General features: G+C 35.3%; 1 pseudogene across 1 annotated transcript; it reads left to right on the top strand.

The window, feature by feature from the left end:
* The first annotated feature begins 2355 nt into the window (after window positions 1-2355).
* On the top strand, window positions 2356-16009 carry LOC308649458 (annotated as a pseudogene). The gene is made up of 3 exons: window positions 2356-2512; window positions 15604-15769; window positions 15840-16009. The product of its transcript is annotated as an uncharacterized misc_RNA (transcript).
* The last annotated feature ends 2490 nt before the right edge of the window (window positions 16010-18499 follow it).

Genomic DNA, 18499 nt, shown 5'->3' with positions numbered 1-18499 from the left:
GCTTTGTAGACACACACAATACCATCACTGTTGCTATTGCTGATGTTGCTGCTCAAGAGTTTTTTTTTTCTCTTTGCTGGAATGTAAATTCCAAGAGAGCAGGGATTTTTATCTACTGCTTGATCTCTGGTGCTTAAAACAGGGCTTGTTTCAATAAATATTTATTGACTGACTGCTACAGGGGTAATGACATATTTAAACTACATACTAGAGTGAGGTAACCTGAGGTAGGCATTACTCGTAAAACAGATATGAGCACAGGTTTCACTTAAAATCCATCCACTCATGCCCTATATTAAATTAAAAATTTTTGTGAACTATGGGACTACACTCAAGAAAGTTTGTGGATGATATTTAATATGTTTGCAATACACAAATTAAGTCGGGAGTTTTTGTTGTGGATGAACGTTGAGAAGAGCACCAATTGGAAGGAAGTGGTTTCTGAGCTGAACATGCATAGCACAGAAGGGAAGGGTTTATGGAGAAGGGAATAATTGGAGAGTGAAAGAAGCTGGATGAAGGCTGAAACTGACTTGGGAAACAATGGAAGACCAAGTCTGAGAAACTCCATGATAGAAGGTTGACCCACCAGGCAAGAAACTTAATTCTGATTCTGAAGGCAATTCAAAGGCATAGGAGAGCTTTAGATATGTAAAATCGTTACAGCAGGGGATTACTTTGTAGGCAATATTCTGAACTGATTTTAAAAGTGAGGGAGGAAAGGGCGATTATCATCATAGAAAATATGTTTTTTATATGTGAAGACAACATTAACCTGTATTGCAAAGTTGGGTTATTATTTCAATCCTAGTATATCACCAAAAGTTGAAAAAATTGCTTCTACAACAAATGTGAAATAGCTGTGTTGGGCAAACCACAAGTATTAAATCCAGGAAACAGAAATTGGCTATCTTTCAATATTTGTAATGAAAAATATAACTGTTTCTTTACTTTTTTCCAATCTTAATAAATCTTTACTTGAATTTCTCTTTATGATTTTTTTTTCATATCTACTTTCCTCTGTAAGTTTTCAAGTCATGTATGAGACCAGAAGTATTTGAATTAAGTTTCTCTGGGGAATGATTAGAAAAAAGGAATCAAATACAACTGGTTTTTTTTTTTTTTTTTGGCAGTGTACCACTTTGGTCCTCTGATAGTTTTGTGCTATTCCCTTTCTACATTGAATTTCTTTTAGACTAGTTTAAAAGTTAAAAAGTATAACTTTATACTTAAAAAGTATAAGTCTAAAAGTGTGAAATCTGAATGGAGAAAAAAATACTTAGAGTATGGTAGTGTATGTATTGTAAATATAATTACTTATTATAAATCAGGAAAATGGGCTTTTCATTGTTTAACATTTTCCAATATGCACAATGAACCAAGAGCTATAATTTAATGGATATTTGTACATAGGTGTTTTCAAGCATCACTTCTAGTCCTACTAGTAGTTTAAAGAAGTGTTCTGGACCCCTGTCTTTGGGCCTTTCCTCTCCAATCCCCTCCATCCTAGCCTTTAGTGTAGGTTATATCAATACATCTCTAATTATTAAAATTTTGGAATATAAAACCAGGTATACCATTTAGAAGCTAAACTATGTGCTATAGATATAAACTATTAATAATTATTATAATTTATTTAGTTATAAATACCATGCATTATGCTAAGTGCCGGACATAAATGATCTAGTGAATCCTCCCTGAGGGTTGAATCCTCACTGAAATGTGAGATCATCCTCATATGATGTGATCTCACAATTTCAGATGATGATGAGTGAGTGATTCTCTCAAGTTCATCCAACTGGGGCCTGAAAGCTATCTGACTTCAGAGTCATACCGTCAGTACTAGGACAAATGGCCTTCCATCATAGCAACTGTTCCACTTGATTTGTTTTGTCCCATCTAGCATCTCATAATGGAACTGAGCCATCATTCAATTAGCTTGTTGTGCAAGTGATGAGAAAACAGTGGTCCATAGAGGTTCAACAACTAGTCAAATATTACCTGAAGACACCACTGGGAAAGAAACTGAGGTTTCCTCACTTTCCTTCCTGGTTTCTTCTTTAATTACACTATTATTCTTCTGTCTTTATATTGGTTGAATGAAACATTCTTGGGATTATCATTTTTTTTTATAAAATAATGAAACACTATGAAACTCACAAGTTACCAGCATTATTTGAAGTCTGTTAAATGGGATTCAGCATGTCTGTCCTGGTTCTGCATTCTTATCATAGAAGCATAGATTTAAAACAGAGTCTGAGGCCAAACATTCGTAGCATCCCTCAATGGGCAGAAAGTGGCCAAGATTATCAATACCAGAAAATATGTCTAAAATTTTCACTGAATTTTGAAGACATGGCAAATTCTACAGTGTTTCAACTTCCTGATTACTTTCCTTTAAAAGCACTTGTATCTGACTCAGCAACCAGTGAATGCCACTTATTGACCAGAGTGGTCAACCCACTGAAGCAGGACTATGTGAAGGGAATTAATGGCTCTGTGGACATGGGAGGTACTGTGCATGTGCAGGCACTCACTGCATTCACTGCTGCATGGTTTCCATGCACAGAGATGCAAAAACAAAACTAAACAAAAAGGTGGAACATATAGTTCAAGTGATACTTTATGTAGACCTGGCCAATGTCCATTTATAATGAGCAGGGCTGTTTGTAAAATGCTATCACTAAATGATATGGTTTGGATGTGAGGTGTCCTTCAAAAGCTCACATGTGAGAAAATGCAAGAAAGTTCAGAGGAGAAATGATTGGGTTATGAGAGTCTTAACCGAATTAGTGAACTAATCCCCTGATAGGGATTAACTGAGTGGTAATTGAAGTGGTAGGGTGTGACTGGAGGAGGTGGGACTTGGGGTAGTGGCTTTGGGGTATATATTTTGTATCTGGAGAGTGGAAACTCTCTATTGGCTTCTGATCGTGATGAGAGCCACTTCCTTCCACCATGATGTTCTGCCTCACTTCGAGCCCCAACGAATGGATCCTGCTGTCTATTGAGACTCTGAAACCATGAGCCCTCAAACTTTTCCTCCTCTGTAATTGTTCTGGTTGGGTCCTTTTAGTCACAACAATGAAATAGCTGACTAAAACACCAAAGAATGCTTTGAAGCCAGAGTTAATGCGGGAACTGTAAGAATGATGACTAAGGATGATATTTATTAGTAACTCATAGGAAGTTTCACTATCCATATTTCTGCTCTGGAGAGGGTATATTTTTCATTTTGCTTGAACTCTAAGAAAACATTTTTCTCATAGCTGAGAATACAGAAAATCTCCAATGGAGTCAGAGGGCATGGCACTGTGATCCCTCTGTCCATTCCTGTGTAAAAAGTGAAGCAGGCAGCATCAGATAATGGTTTTTGCTCTTTAGCAATCAATGCAGTGCCAGAGACCTGGGCATTCAAGGCAACTTATAACATAGAGAAGAAATCAATATCAGCTCAGACCAGCAAGGGACAAGCACAGTGTGTGACACACAGAGGTGGCTCAGCAAAGAAAAAAAGAAGGGAGATTAATTAACACCAAATTCAAACAGATTTTTCTCACAGCTATGTTAAAAGAATAATTTTCACTTGTTATTCAGCTAGGAATTGATATCAGGCTATAAATTTTTTACCAACTGTAGAATGTTTTTTTCTTTTCTTCTTTTTTTTTTTTTTTTTGCAGGTAGGTGATTATTCCTTAGGTGAACTTAGACATAAATGAGTCTAACTCTTGCTCCTTACTATGGGTGCAAGAATTTCAGTAGCTCCTATAGGAAAGATGAGAGATAGATGTCTGTCTTGGTCCATACTTGATTTTTCAGGTCAAGATTTTAATGTTTAAAAGTGTCACCCATAGGTTGGCAATGACTAGTATATAACTGATACTTATGTGAGGTGTGCTATACAATATAAACACAGACATTTTAGATACAAAGAGCTTAAAATTTCTGGGAATTATTTTAATTATACCAGAGCAATATTCTTTATCTGTTAATATCATCTCACGTTCCCCCAGTCTCTCTTATTTTCATGTATCCACATATATTATTTCTCATTGTGGCTAATATGGTCTCCATTCCAATTTGTCCTTAAATATTCTAGGATTAAAAAAAAATCTCTATTGTGTTACTCCTAATGTCCTTTCTTTCCCCTTATCACTTTATTCAAAGACACAGAAAACAATATCTGACCTACTGTATGTTTGAGAAAAAAAATATTTGGATAAAAACTCATTACTACCTTAATTTACTTTTGAAAACATAAAACTTTGGGTATTATGGGTACCTACTCTGTCTTCACACCCTGACATGCTGCTCTTCCTGTGCTCCCAGATCCAAGGAGAGGCTGTGAATGACCACAAGGCTAATTTCTCACTTTAATGGGATGAAAAGATGTGTGTGGATTTGTCCCTTTTCCTTTAAGAGAATCTGCTTGTCTCAGACTCCCTTTCTTTCCTGTTCAAGAAGCTGGAATCTCGGTGCAACTGTTCCTGACTTCAACTTCCAAATAGGACAATGGTAAATATTTCCAAATTTCCCCTGGGTATTAATGATTGGGATTCAGCCCCCTGAATAATAAGTTATTCTAGATTTTTAAAACTATACTTTATGTGTTTTTAAATGTAATGAGTGTTAGTAAATAGCAAATCTTTTTTCTGTGATAGAGTTGTACTAAAAGTTTCAGAGATTTTCTTTTTAAAAAGATATAATGATGAATACCTGTTTATTATTGCTATGAACCAATATATTATGGCAAGAGTATATGCTTTATTAGCATATATAATAATTTTACATGATGTAGATATTTGACAACAGAAAGCATTAAAAGGTAGGAACATTAACATGATATGAAGTTCATTTCAAATCATTAAAGAATAAGATATGGTTACAAAAATTTGATATTTAAAAATCATCATTAAATAAGATATTTAAAGACACACAGAGCGTTACTTGCCCTCATAGTCTTTCTCTTTGTTTTGTGACAAATAAAGAAGTTGTAGAAGACTTTCTTTCACATTGCATTGACCTTGCTTGGACTGTCAAATGTGCCTTCAAAAGCCCCTCAGGTTGGTTGTTAGGGCATCTGTGTCTTCACATAAGCTCATTTCCTTTTTTTCAAGGGAAAAAATATTTTGCCTACTTGCCCATATTTTAGTTTTGCTGTTGAAATTGAATTGCTTTGTCTAATTCAGATTTTAGATCGGTTTCTGATTTTATGTTGGAGTATTCCACAACACTCATATCTTTCTCTCTTTGCATTTCTTGTCATATAATATTTAAAAAAGAACTTTAGCCTATAGGGAACATTCAAACTCTGGAAAATGTCAGCCAACATGATTGGAGTAGTATTCAAATAATGTCACATTCAGCTTTCCCAACAAGGTTAACAACCCTCCAATAAAGCATGTGTCAAAATTGCCAGTTTAAAGGCCTATTTTGCTTTCCAAACTTGTTATTTCATGCAATACCATTCATAAGGTTTATGTAAAGTATACATACTTTATGTATAAATGGAGTTAAACTTTTTTTTCCCCCAGAAATAAATTATTAGCAGCAGGAAGGGCCAGGAGCACACACTTATAACAGGACTGCTGAATAGCTACCACTTTTCCTTTGGAGTCTTTTCAAACCAGTGATTCTATATGTTAATAAGTTTGAATTCTCATGGGAAAGTTATGATGCTTCCCCTAGTTTTCTTCTCAACCAATTTTTCTCAGGATTGGGAAAAAGAAACACATTCCCCAAGAAATGCCAGCATTTCTGTTAGCTTAGCAGGTAGCAGAGTAAACAAAACTTCTAAATGATTAGGATCAAAGCTGCCTTGCTACCCCAGAATGGCTGGGCAGTTACTTGAGAGGGAAAGGAAATTGAGCCTTATTTAATCCCTTTTATTTCTGAGCCTTTTTGTTACGGCGCAGCCTAGCCTGTGATTTAACTAATTCATAAATACTCTAAATACATGAATATTTCCCTTATAGCGTGTCAGAAACTTAGTTTTATTATAACTTTGAATTGAACACATCTAAGAGATGGTTTAGTTTAACTACTTCATCTTATTGGTAAGTTGAGTCCAAAGACAATGACTTGGTAAGGGACATTTGGGATTTTTTTCAGATTAATAAAACATGTGATCCAGCAATCTCACTGCTAGACATATCTCCAAAGGAAACAAAATCAGGGTTTTGAAAAGATCTGTATTCCCACATTCACTGCAGTAGTCATCTTCCTTCCTTCCTCTGATCTGCTAGAATACCCCAACCAGAAGTCAGGAAGTCCAGATCTATCAATACAATCCATAGCGGTCAGCCTCTATCAGTGAACTGATAGGATAAAGGGACAACATATCCCAGAAATAGAAACAATCTAAGTGTCCATAAATAGATGATTAAAGAAAAAAATATATATATCACATTTTCATATATATATATATATATATAAAATACAGAATATTGTTCAGCCATAAAAAGAATGAAATCCTGTCATCTGTGGCAATATAGATAGAACTGGAGATCATTATTTTAAATAAAATACATCAAGCACAGAAAGACAAATACCAGTGTGTATACTTTATATTAATCTTATGAATGGTATTGCATGAAATAAATAAGTAAATAAATATCAAAAAAACGTATGAGTATTTTTTACATAATGTAAAAAACAAGTTGATTTCAGAGAAATTGAGAGTAGAATAGTGTTTACCGGAGCTGGGGAGAGAGGGATGAGGGGAGGTTTGTCAGTGTGTACTTAGTTACAGTTAAATTGAAGTAAGAAGTTTAGGTATGCTCTTGCACAGCAGAGTGTCAGTACAGATAATGACAATGAACCGTATATTTCAAAAAGCTTTCTAGCTTTTTGATTTTGAATGTCTTGTTTTGTTTTCAAAGATTTTGAATGTTTTTGTTATAAAGAAATGATAAATATTGAAGTAAGATACTTTCACACTGATTTAAATATTACATAGTTGCCCCTAAATAGGCATAACTTTTATGTTTTTAGGTACCTGTTAAAAATGTAAATAAAATGCAATTAACCTAAAAATAATTCTGTATTAATTAATACATAGGAATATGCGAAATGTCTTCAAATATAAAGAATGAAACTATAATTTCTTTTGTACTATTTATAGTGGTACAAAGTAAATATTCTTTCCCCCATCATAATGTTTTAAATCTTGATTATTTAATTTTGGCTCAGTGTCTAGAGATATTTGTGCAGAATGGAGTTAGGGGAATAAAAGTGATCTAAACTATATGTTGAGCATTTACATATGTTATTTAATTTAAGAAACATCATAAAGACTGTGTGAAGTTTCATTAGCCCCATCTTACAGAAACAGAATCCGAGTGGTTAAGAAACTATCCTCAGGTAGCATGATGTATGGCAGAGCTGAGATTTCCCACGGGTATTAATGATTGGGATTCAGGATGAGAAGTCATCTGAAGTATGGCAGAACTGAGATTTTTAGATAAATAGATACATAGGTACAGATAGGAAATATTGACAAAAAGTAATATAGTTTAAAAAAATTGCCAAGTACTTTCCCATGATCTTGTTATCATATTTGCTGATGTTGGTGTATACAACAATTCTTATTCACTGCAAAAGTACTGTACAAACTAGAAAATGGGGTGAGTGGTTCTTGATATTTTAAATAATTCATTGACTTTAACCTTTGGACACTGTGAAGTTTTAAAGTACACAGTTAGTAAAGAAGTAAAAAATTATTTTGCACAACCAAAATTCTAGGCAGTTTAGAAGAAAATGGGAAATAGAACTATGACAAACGACAACTGAATTTTAAATGAATATGAGACCATTATAAAGCAATATGGATGTTGGTCATCCTAAGTTCCGTATTAAGGTCGTAGTAATAGCACTGTGTTTTATGAGCCCGTGTGGAGTTAGCAACATCATCTCCTTAATCTTAACTTTGCTTCAAGCAAAATAAATCTTAATGTTGTAAGCAGTATGGTAACATAACTGTCTTATTCAGTTGAGATAATTTTTTTTTCACCTATATGTCACTAATATCTTTCTGTGGCTAAAAACAAAAAGAAAAACAAAGGAAAGAGGGGAAAAAAGAGATGCCCTTCCATTTTTTCAGAGTAGTCAATATTTCTATGATTGTAGAATGACTTGTTGACAGAAACTTTTGTACTTTTGTTGGTGCAGTAAATTATCATTCATTAGTGCATAAATAAGCCAGGCTACATGAATAGGGCAATTCTGCATATTTAGGTCTACTAATTGCTAGATTGCTGGTTAATGTTTGAATGTTACACTTCTGCATTTTAAGAGGAAGCAGGCACAAGAGACATACCAGGAAAAGCTCAGCATTTTTGGAAGAAAATCAAGATTGGAGAAAAATGAGGAGCCTCCTGAGCCATAGTTTACTGGGACATATTCAGGAACTGTTCTTTTAAAGGTGTGAGAGACAAGATTTCAAGCAGTTAGGAACCTCAAAAGTCTCAAGGGCAATTATATAAAGAAAAGCAAATATTAAGCTAGAAAAATTTGTTTTAAAAAAATTTTAAATTTTTTATTTTTTGGGGGTACTGAGGATTGAACTTGGGGCAGCCACTGAGCCACATCCCCAGCCCTATTTTGTATTTTATTTAGAGACAAAGTCTCACAGAGTTGCTTAGCTCCTCACTTTTGCTGAGGCTGGCTTTCATCCTCCTGCCTCAGCCTCCTAAGCAGCTGGGATTATAGGTGTGCATCACTGCACCTGGTAAGCAAGAAGAATTTATTAAAGGGATAGTTTTTGATTTGTATTTAGAATTCACTATTTCATTTGACCTTTGAGGTGAATTACATGACTTACAATTAGAATATGCACGTTACTTTCTTAACAAGAAATTATATCTTTGTAGGAAAAAACTCATATATATGAATTTTAAATTTAACCCCCAATTCTTTCTGTACCTGACTGAAGAAACTCTATGCATGGATTCTAAGATTTCATGAACTGACCTAATCCACTATGTGACAACTACTGAAATTGCAGGCACAGATAGAATTCTTCCAATTAGGCAGGTATCTTTTGGTTTGTGAAAAGCAATAATAGTAAAGAAAAAATCTTTCTAATATTGATCTTTATCATCAATACTATTTTTTGCCTTTGTTTTTCCATTAGGGAAATATTTTATTTCATTGGACTTTTATTAGAATCTGAGGTTTTTTTTTCACATTTTTTCATGTTTCCCATTGTACTGGGAAACAATATCATTCTTTTTTTTTTTTTTTTTTTTTTTTTTTTTTTGCGGTGCTAGGGATTGAACCCAGGGCCTTGTGCATGCAAGGCAAGCATTCTACCAACTGAGCTATATCCCCAGCCCAACAATATCATTCTTTTAGATTTTAAAATGAGGACAATAAGATTAATATTTTAATATTAAGCTAGTCAAATCCATAAAAAATAAATTAATTGCTTTTGATAATGAACCAAGAAGTTTAACTATTTGAAGAGTTTAGAAATATTGCATAATTTTCCAATGTATATATGAATACCCTAAAATAAATCTCTACAATTTGTACATCTACAAGACTGCAATCTTAATTAGAACAAGATATGATTCATGTTTGTATAAATATGTCAAAATAGACTTTACTGTCATGTATAACTAAAAAAACAAATAAAAATTAAAAGAGTTTAGAAACACCTCACATTCTATATTATAAAGTGTGAAATGTCAGGCAAGTCTGAGGGCAAAGTGATTAGAATGCAGTGTCAGAAAAGTAGTTGTCTCTGCTGTCCCCTTTCTGGAGGCAGGCACTGCAAATAAATGAACCAGGGTTAAGAGAGGGAGCTCAGCAAACCTCACAGGAAAGGGAGGTCCCAAGAAACAGAAGTTGGGAGTCTGTATAGCAATTTCCTAAGGCAGGATAGGGATAGAGGGCCAGAGAACTTGGTGGGCACTCATACAAGAGAGGAGAGAGGTGCTCTGTTGTGGCGCCATGATAATTCCTGAGGCCTCATAGGGCCATATGTCTGAAGATTAGATTCCTCTTCTTGTTTGTCAGTCAGGGTCTCAATAGAATAGAGATGACTCCTTCAAACCAGGGTGACTAAAGGAGGATTCCAGAATCTGAGATGAGAGAGTCATGTACATTGAGAGAGTCAGAGGCAGCCTCAGAGAGAGGAAGCAAGGGAACAGATACTCCAACCTCATCCTTCTTCTTCATGCTGATCTCCTGCTGGAGTTCTGGAATCAGACGTCAGGAGGTTCAGAATCTACTGATATAATCCGTGGAGTTCAGCCTCTATCAGTAGGACAAAAGGGGGAAACAGAATATTGCAGGTGTTGAGTGGAGAACAAACGCTCCTGGTCAATGAAAACGTCTCCTTGAGTTCTTAGAGTGTGTGGCATCATTTACATGTGAGCCTGAGAATGTGAGTCATCTGGATGAGTCCTGTCAGTTCTACTGCTGTGATGAAGCTCAGGTCAGATCAGAGTAAAATTGCTAAGGCTTCTACACTTAGGAAATGGGGTCATCCAGTTATTCCCTTGGTGCACTTAAGTCTTCACAGAGACGTCCTGTTAGAAACCACATATAGTAGAACTTGTATCATTTTTCTTAAAACATCTCATACCTAGATATTTTTTGGGAAATTTTAGTATTCTTTGATCTAGGTGGCTAATAAAGCAAGTGCATCAAAGTAAAAATGATAAATGATCTATTTTTGAACTACAATTTCTGCATCCATAAAACATGAAATTACTTTCATAGATTTTTTTCCAACCTGCCTCCCCAAATTCAGAATATGAATTGACTTTTATAACTGTGCTCTAAATGAGAAATTGAATAAAGAGCCCATTTCTTCATAAAATGCTTTCATAATCTTATATTCTGCTTTAATGACATCATTGTACATTAGAAAGTTCACAAGACACTCAGTGTCTTGCAACTGTAGTATTCATTTGAAAGGATCATTCTTGATATTAAATTAGATTCAAGTAGACTAGTTCCCTGGGAGGAAATTACTTCTCCAGTTTTTAGGTGTTCATTTGGTGGTGGACAGGTTTTCAAAAGAATTTGCCACTATGACATTCTCTAGCAAAATCAAAATAAAAATTTCCAAAATTTGAATCTTAATTTTGAGTTTCATAAATGTTATGGATAAAATATAGGAAAATACAAAATGGAGTCCATACATTCACTTACTTTTACTGATTGCTAACCATACCCAAAGCACTGTGTTAGGGACTGGGAATGCAGAGATGGAAAACAGTGTGCTCTTCTACTGCTCAGGGTCTAGTGAAGGGAAAGACAGGTGAAAACATAATCATTGCACCTGGCCAGAAGAGTAAGGAACATGTGCAGAGGGAACTCTTTCTCTTCTTATTCTAGAAGTCCATCTAATGGCATGAATGCTATTTTTTTTTATTATGGACCTACAGTTTCCTGAAGGTTTGCTCATTTTCTTTAGACAATTTTATTTTTGTTATTCAGAGTGGGTAATTTCTATGGTGCCAACTTCAAAGTCATTGATTCTTTTTCCTGTCCTCTCCATTCTGTTGAGTCCATGCATTAAGTTTTTATTTTGGTTACTGTATTTTTCAGTTCTAACTCCATTTGGTTATTTTAAAAAAATTATATATTTACAGAGTATTACATGATGCTTTGAAATATGTACATATTGTGAAATAGCTAAATCAAGCTAATTAATATACATATATCACTCCACATACTTATCATTTATTTGTATTTAAGAAAACAATAAATCTATTCTTAGCCATTTTCAAATACAGGATACATAGTTATTAACTATAATAACAAGTTGTATAGTAGATTTCTTGAAAAAATTTTTTTCTAGCTGAAATTTTATATCCTTTGAACAACCTTCCTCTAGACGACCCAACTCCCAATTTTTTGGAAGTCACCATTCTATTCTCCACTTTCCTGAGCTTGAGAATTTTGGATTCCATATGTAAGTGAGATCATGAGATATTTATGTTTTTGCACATGGCTTATTTCTCTTAACAAAATGTCCTCCAGTTCATCCACATTATCGAAAATGACAGGATCCCCTTCTTTTGAAACGTGGAACAGTATTCTGTTGTATATGCATACCATATTTTCTTAATCCATTCATCTCTTCGTAGACACTTAGATTGATTCCAAATCGTGGCTGTTGTGAAGAGTTCTGCAATGAACATGGGAGAGTGTCTGTTTCTTCAACATACTTGTTTTTTTTCATTTTCTTTGGATATCCTATAGTAAGGTTTCTGGGTCACATAACAATTTTTTTTCTCTTTATATCAAAGAAGACACTTGGCATTTGTTTTTTAAGGATTGGCTAGCTTTGCTTAGCATAATCTGCTCTAATGTCATCCATTTCCCTGCAAATTCCATGATTTTGTAATTTTTTAGTGCTGTGTAATACTCCATTGTGTATAAATGCCACATTTTTTAATCCATTCTTCTATTGAAGGGCATCTAGGTTGGTTCCACAGTCTAGCTATTGTGAATTGTGCTGCTATGATCATTGATGTGGCAGTATCCCTATAGTATGCTCTTTATTTTAAAAAATTTTTTGAGGATTCCCCATTCTGTTTTCTATAATAGCTGTATTAAATTAAATTGCCATTAACAAGGTACAGGGTTCCTTTTTCTTCACACCCTCAGCAACACTTACATTTTATCTTTTTGATAGTAGCTATTTTAATAGATGTGAGATCATATATCATTATGGTTTGATTTATATTTCTCTAATGATCAGCCATGATAAATATTTTTTTAATATACTGATTGGCCATCTTCTCTGGAGAATTATCTATTCAAATCATTTGCCCATCTTTAAATTGGGCTGTTTTCTTGCTATTGAGTTGAGTTTCTTATTTATTCTGGATTTAAACCAAAATGGATTGCAGGTAATTCCTTTCTTCCATTTTGTATGTTTTGTCTTCACTTTGTTGATTGTTTCTTTTGATGTACAGAAGATTTTAATTTGGTGTAGTCACATGTGTCTATTTTTTTGCTGTGCTTTTGAGAAGATCATTGAGAAGGTGGGGTTGTGGCTTAGTGGTAGAGCACTTGCTTAGCATATGTGAGGCATTGGGTTCAATTCTCAGCACCACATAAAAAATAAACAAATAAAATAAAGGCATTGTGTCCATCTATAACTAATAAAAATATTTGGAAAAAAAGATCATTGACAAAAACAATGTCAGGAAAATTTTATCTTGCTTCATTTTAGTAGTTTTGTAGTTTCAGATCTATGTTTAAGTATTAAATTAATTTTGAGTTGATTTTTATTAATGGTATTTGATAAGGATCTAATTTTATTCTTTTGCATGTGGTTATCCACTTGTCTCAACATCATTCATTGAAGAAACTTATCTCTTCCTCATTGTGTGTTCTTGGAAATTTTGTAGAAAACTAGTTGACCATAAATGTATAGATATTTTTTTTCTGGGTTCCCCATTATGTTTCATTGGTTTATGTGTTTTATGTCATTACCATGCTGTTTTGATTACTAGACCTTTGTGGTAGATTTCCACATCAGGTAGTGCAATGCCTCCAGTTTTGTTCTTTTGCATCTTTGTTATAAATTCTATTTTTCTGTTGTTGTTGGAAATTCCTTTGCTTATAATACATTTTCTCATTTGTTTCAAATATGTTTGTAATTGCTCATAAAAACATTTTTATGATGCCTTTAAAATCCTTGTCAACCAATTCCAACACCTGGGCTGTCTTAGTGTTGGCATCTCTTATCTTTTCTTATTCAAGTTGTGGTTTTTCTGGTTCATGGTATAATAAATGATTTTTATTGTATTCTGGATATTTTTGGTCCTACATCAGGTTACTCTGGATCTTATTTACATATTGTTCTAGAAGACCTCTTCTCATAACAGGCCAGTGGGGGAAGGAGTCACTGCCTCATAACTGCCAGGTGACATGGGAGTGCAGCTTTTCCACTTGATTTTCTGCCATATCCTGAAAGGCCCATTATTTCAGGTACCTGGACTGGTGGGGAGGGGATGGAGAAAAGACAAGCAGACACACAAATAGAGACTAAGCCAGCTGGTGGATCACGGAAACCTTGATGGGGAAACAGTAATCACTAGCAAGCTTGGCACATTTATTATATAGGTTTAAACATCAAAAGGATTTGTTGTGAGAAAGTTTCTTCAAGATAAATAGAACTGAAGTTGAGGGTATAAACAGCCCAATTAGAATTATCAGCTTGTGCCTATTATTCTCTATCCTCAGGCAGCTGGTGTTTGAACCCAAGGTTAAGAACTGATAAATCTGTGGCTAGCACATGATTTCCCTTTGAATGAGGTGTCACCATCACCCCGTAACAGCTGGGCAGGCTCAAATCGACACCTTCACACTGAGAATTCCCAAGAGGGGCATTGTTGCTTCTGTCTGGACAGCTCAAGGTCCATAATTCATTCACTGCCCTGAGAGTTTTCGTTGGTACTCTGTTGGGAGAAATAACTAGGGGTTCTCCAGTAAAGCCAGTTGGCCTTGGTAGTGTAGGCTGCACACTAGGCCACTACTGCCCTCACCCTATCTGGGAGGGGATGGGGTATGTCATTACCTCTCTCCACTTGACCTCCAAAGACACTGTGGGGGTGGTCCTCACTACTGCTGGAGGGTGGCTTCTTTGCCATTGGATGAGGGTGGGAGTCAAATATGGCCTTTTATGACATTTACCATGGGAGAGGGACCTAATTACCACCAATGGGGATGAAAGTCCTGACTCCCTATTCAGTCTTCTCTAACACCATACCCATGGCAGCATGGGCCACTTTCATTAGGGCCTGCCTGTGGGGAAAGAATAGGCTCCTCACTCATTCTCCACTGACTGGGCTGTAGGTGGGATTGCAGTTTTTTCATGCTCTTTGGCTAAAGTGGAGCTATTATTTTCTATAAGTTTCCTGTCTTTCTCAAATTCCCTTTCCTAGTTCTTTGGCTAGAGGACAGGTTTTTTTTTTCTGGGAGACTCTTTTTGTCTGCACTCACTGATGTTTCTGAGTTTCTGACTTCTCCAACTCCAAGTCTGGGATATATAATACAATAAGAAATCCCAGAGAACTCACCATGTGTCAATCCTTGGGTCCCAAGTTCCCTAACCAACTTGTGCCTTTACCTTTCCTCTGGAGTCTTCTTTGCTCTACTGTGGTGGGAGAAATGGGGAGAAGTTCCTGATGACATTGTTTTAAAGCCTAGATTCATCCATGCCTGAAGCTTCCCTTGGGCTTTTCAAATACAAAAGTCAATACATTTTCCTTTCAATTAAGTCACTTTGAATGGGGTTCTGTCACTTTCCAGCAAGGTTTCTTAGGGCAGGCAGAGCCTGAGGCAAAAAGATGGCATGTGACTAGAGCATTCTTGTGTTGGAACATAGGTCTGTTTGGTATCAGTCCTTGGGCTTCCTCTCAGGTGCACTTTTTTTTTTTTAATAGTGTCACTTATGACACTCAAAGTTTTGAGATCTGAAGTTGCTGATTGCATTCTGGGTTTCTTCAACTATAAGATCATTTTCATTCCATCATATTGCAAGCCAAGTAAACAAGGGTGGGGAGATGCCCCAGATGCTGGAACATCTCAGGGTATTGAATAATAATTTTTCAAGCCTGCAATAAAATATAGTTTCCAATAAAATTGCATTGCAAAAAAAATAGGAGAGAAACAGAATGAGAAGAGTCCAGAAAAAGGTCAGAAGCAGATCCTAAAGAATTTGTGGTGGAAAAAGTACTAGACTGATGTGAAGTGAATGAGAAGGTGGATTATTTCTTGAAGTGGAAGGGATTTACAGGTATGATCCTTGCTCACCTGAGGAAAAGTGATATCTCCTAGAGTTAATTAAAGACTTTCTGAATTCTCAGAAAGCTGGTTAAGAAAAAGATGGTACAAAGAGAAAAATCTTTATCTGATAGTGACCCTGAGGATAGCAAATTGAAGAAGAATGGAGATGTTGCTGACAAACCAAGAGGCTTTGCCACAGGTCTTGATCCTTGATGAACAGCTGGTGTCACAGACAACAGTGAAGAATTAGCATTTTCATGAAATGGAAAGATGCAGATGAAGCAGGCCTGGAGCTGGCAAGAGACAAATATGAGGAACTAACTTGGTATTCTTGTCCAGAAAATGATATTCAATAACTATTAAACTTCAGTACTTAATGTGAAACAATAATTTCGTTCTAGTGAAAATCAAGTTTGATATGTTCATTTTGAGCTAGTAGTATTGGGGAAGTTGTTGGGGTTTGATTTTTTTTTCATCAATAGCACTGGTTATTTGAACAAATACATGAAAGCTATATGTGGTGTAAAACAAAACAAACCAAGACTGGCAAGGAGTAAAAATCTCTACCCTAGCAGCTGGGATAGAGTCTATGCCTGCATCTACCAGCAATGGTGTGATTTAAAGTAAGTCATTTGTTCTTTGTGCCTCAGTTTCTATTGCCATAAGTTGGAGGGGCAAACTCTAGATGATTTGCAAAGTTTGCATCAGCTCATAAAGTTTCTACACCAGAGGAAAGTGAGGCAAAGCATTTTACAGTTGATTTCTCTGTGATTTAGTGTAAAATACTAGGAAATTAAGGTTGACATTATTTATCATAACTTCACTTGGAATGCAAGGAAAGGTTATTACTGTGCTAGCACAATGGAAGGTGACATTTTCCTGCAGAGTAGAAGTATGATTGCAGTAAAGAAAATAAGCAAACAGGGAGACGTGGTGGCCATCTGAGGTCCTGGTTGTGCAGAGATGGCGTACGAAGGTTAAGAGCTGTCAAGCGCATTGCTCTTTGAGTCAAAGTTTAAAAAATTATGCCGGAGATGATGTTCATTTAAATAATTTAATGCAGAGAGGAAAATGATCAAGACAGAATGCTAGATAGAAATTTCTTATGCTATAATTATTCACAACAGTAATGGCCTCAAAAACAAGAGTCGCATCTTTCTTTACTTTTGGGTGATCTTCTTTTGAAAAATTTCTTTGATATCAATGTAAGTCTCAACTTGTCTAGGTGGCCCTCATACATACTGAGTATGCACTCAGTGGTAGAAACAAATGCTGGTGAAGGAATTTCAAAAACATGTGGTCTTGTCTCTAGAATTTCTTGGGGCAGTCTCCTGTGAGGATAAGGAAGAGGAGTTTGCCTGTGTACACTACTTTCCCACTTCCTGGCTCATCCAGTGCTTACTTTTGCAAGCCAGTATTCAGTCCCAAGTTAGGGAATGAATACTTGGAATGTGTTTCATCATGTTTCTTTTTCTCCTGTTTCAAAGACAGAAAGGAAGTTATGAAACCCATGGAATTTAAGGTGAACAAAGTGGCTTACATTGAATTTGTGGTGAGTTGGAATCGTTGTTATTGCAGTTAAGACAGCCTGTCCTAGTTTATAAATTAAGTTTTTTCCCCTAAAGGAAGGAATTAATTTTTGAGTTAAGAAAAATACAGTGGGAGTTTTTTTCTTCCCAAAATAAGCCAGGGGAGTTGTATCACACTCAGGCAGCTTTGGATTATTTTCTCAGGTCCTATTCCTTGTGGCCACCCAATCTGGTAGGCATGATGCTCATTTCAGTTACAGAAATCTTTAAGCTAAACACTCACCTGTTTCTTTCCTGCCTTGTTAACAAGCTGTCATTCAAGGCTGAATGTTACAGACTGGATTTATTTTTTATTTATTTAAAAAATTGCAGTAAAATAAATCTGCTCATTCAAAAGAGTACAAACAACAACTTAATTATTTTACATTTTGGCCTTTAAAAATAAGATTGGCTTTTATGGAAATTACTGGTTGGAACAGATATGTAAATGTGATGGCTAATGCAGTGACAATTTATATTTTAAATTATTTGCTTCCTTATAATTATGGATCTGAGTGGCAAAATTGCTCGCATCACAGCTTCCTGTGTATTTCAGAAGGAAAGTCACAATGGAATAGGCATTTCAAAATGTTCTAAAATGTATGAGGTTGCCTTTTATCTTTATTGGAATGAGTAACTATATTAAATGATTTATATTTTATTATTCCTTATGGAAAGGTAGAGAAAGTTGTGTTTGAATAGGAGGATATTTGGTTAAAAATTTCAGATGAAGTACAACATTCATTTCTTATATTGTGATAGGATTCTTCTTCCTTCTCTAGACAACCAGAGGTTGATTCACAAATGCATGGCTGTTGTCTTCCCATTGTCATGACCCCATCTGTTGTGGTATGCGTGGCTTATAGCATTTCTGTCAAATGCCATAAAAATGTCTTCCTTCTGTGCACAAGAAACCAAAGCAAGAAGGAAACTGCTAGAGCTAATAATGATTTGGGATTAGTGATTTTAAAAAAGTCACAGGTTAATCTAACCGAAGTTAACAGTGTAGGTGGAAATCAAAGTTCTTGGTACCATGGTGGGGTGTTCAAGCTATCTTTCATTTCAGAACCTTTTGAGAGGATTTAAATGTTATTTTTCAGAATACAATTGATAGTGAAGAAGGTTCCTAGGTTGTCAAAGGTGTTTTCATATCTTTATTAGCAAAGATGTTT

The sequence above is a fragment of the Spermophilus citellus genome (genome assembly GCF_964194105.1).
Source record: "Spermophilus citellus genome assembly, chromosome: 5".
NCBI classification, from domain to species: Eukaryota; Metazoa; Chordata; class Mammalia; order Rodentia; family Sciuridae; genus Spermophilus; species Spermophilus citellus.
Note: the sequence above shows the minus strand (reverse complement) of the source record. Positions and strands in the feature narration are given on the sequence as shown.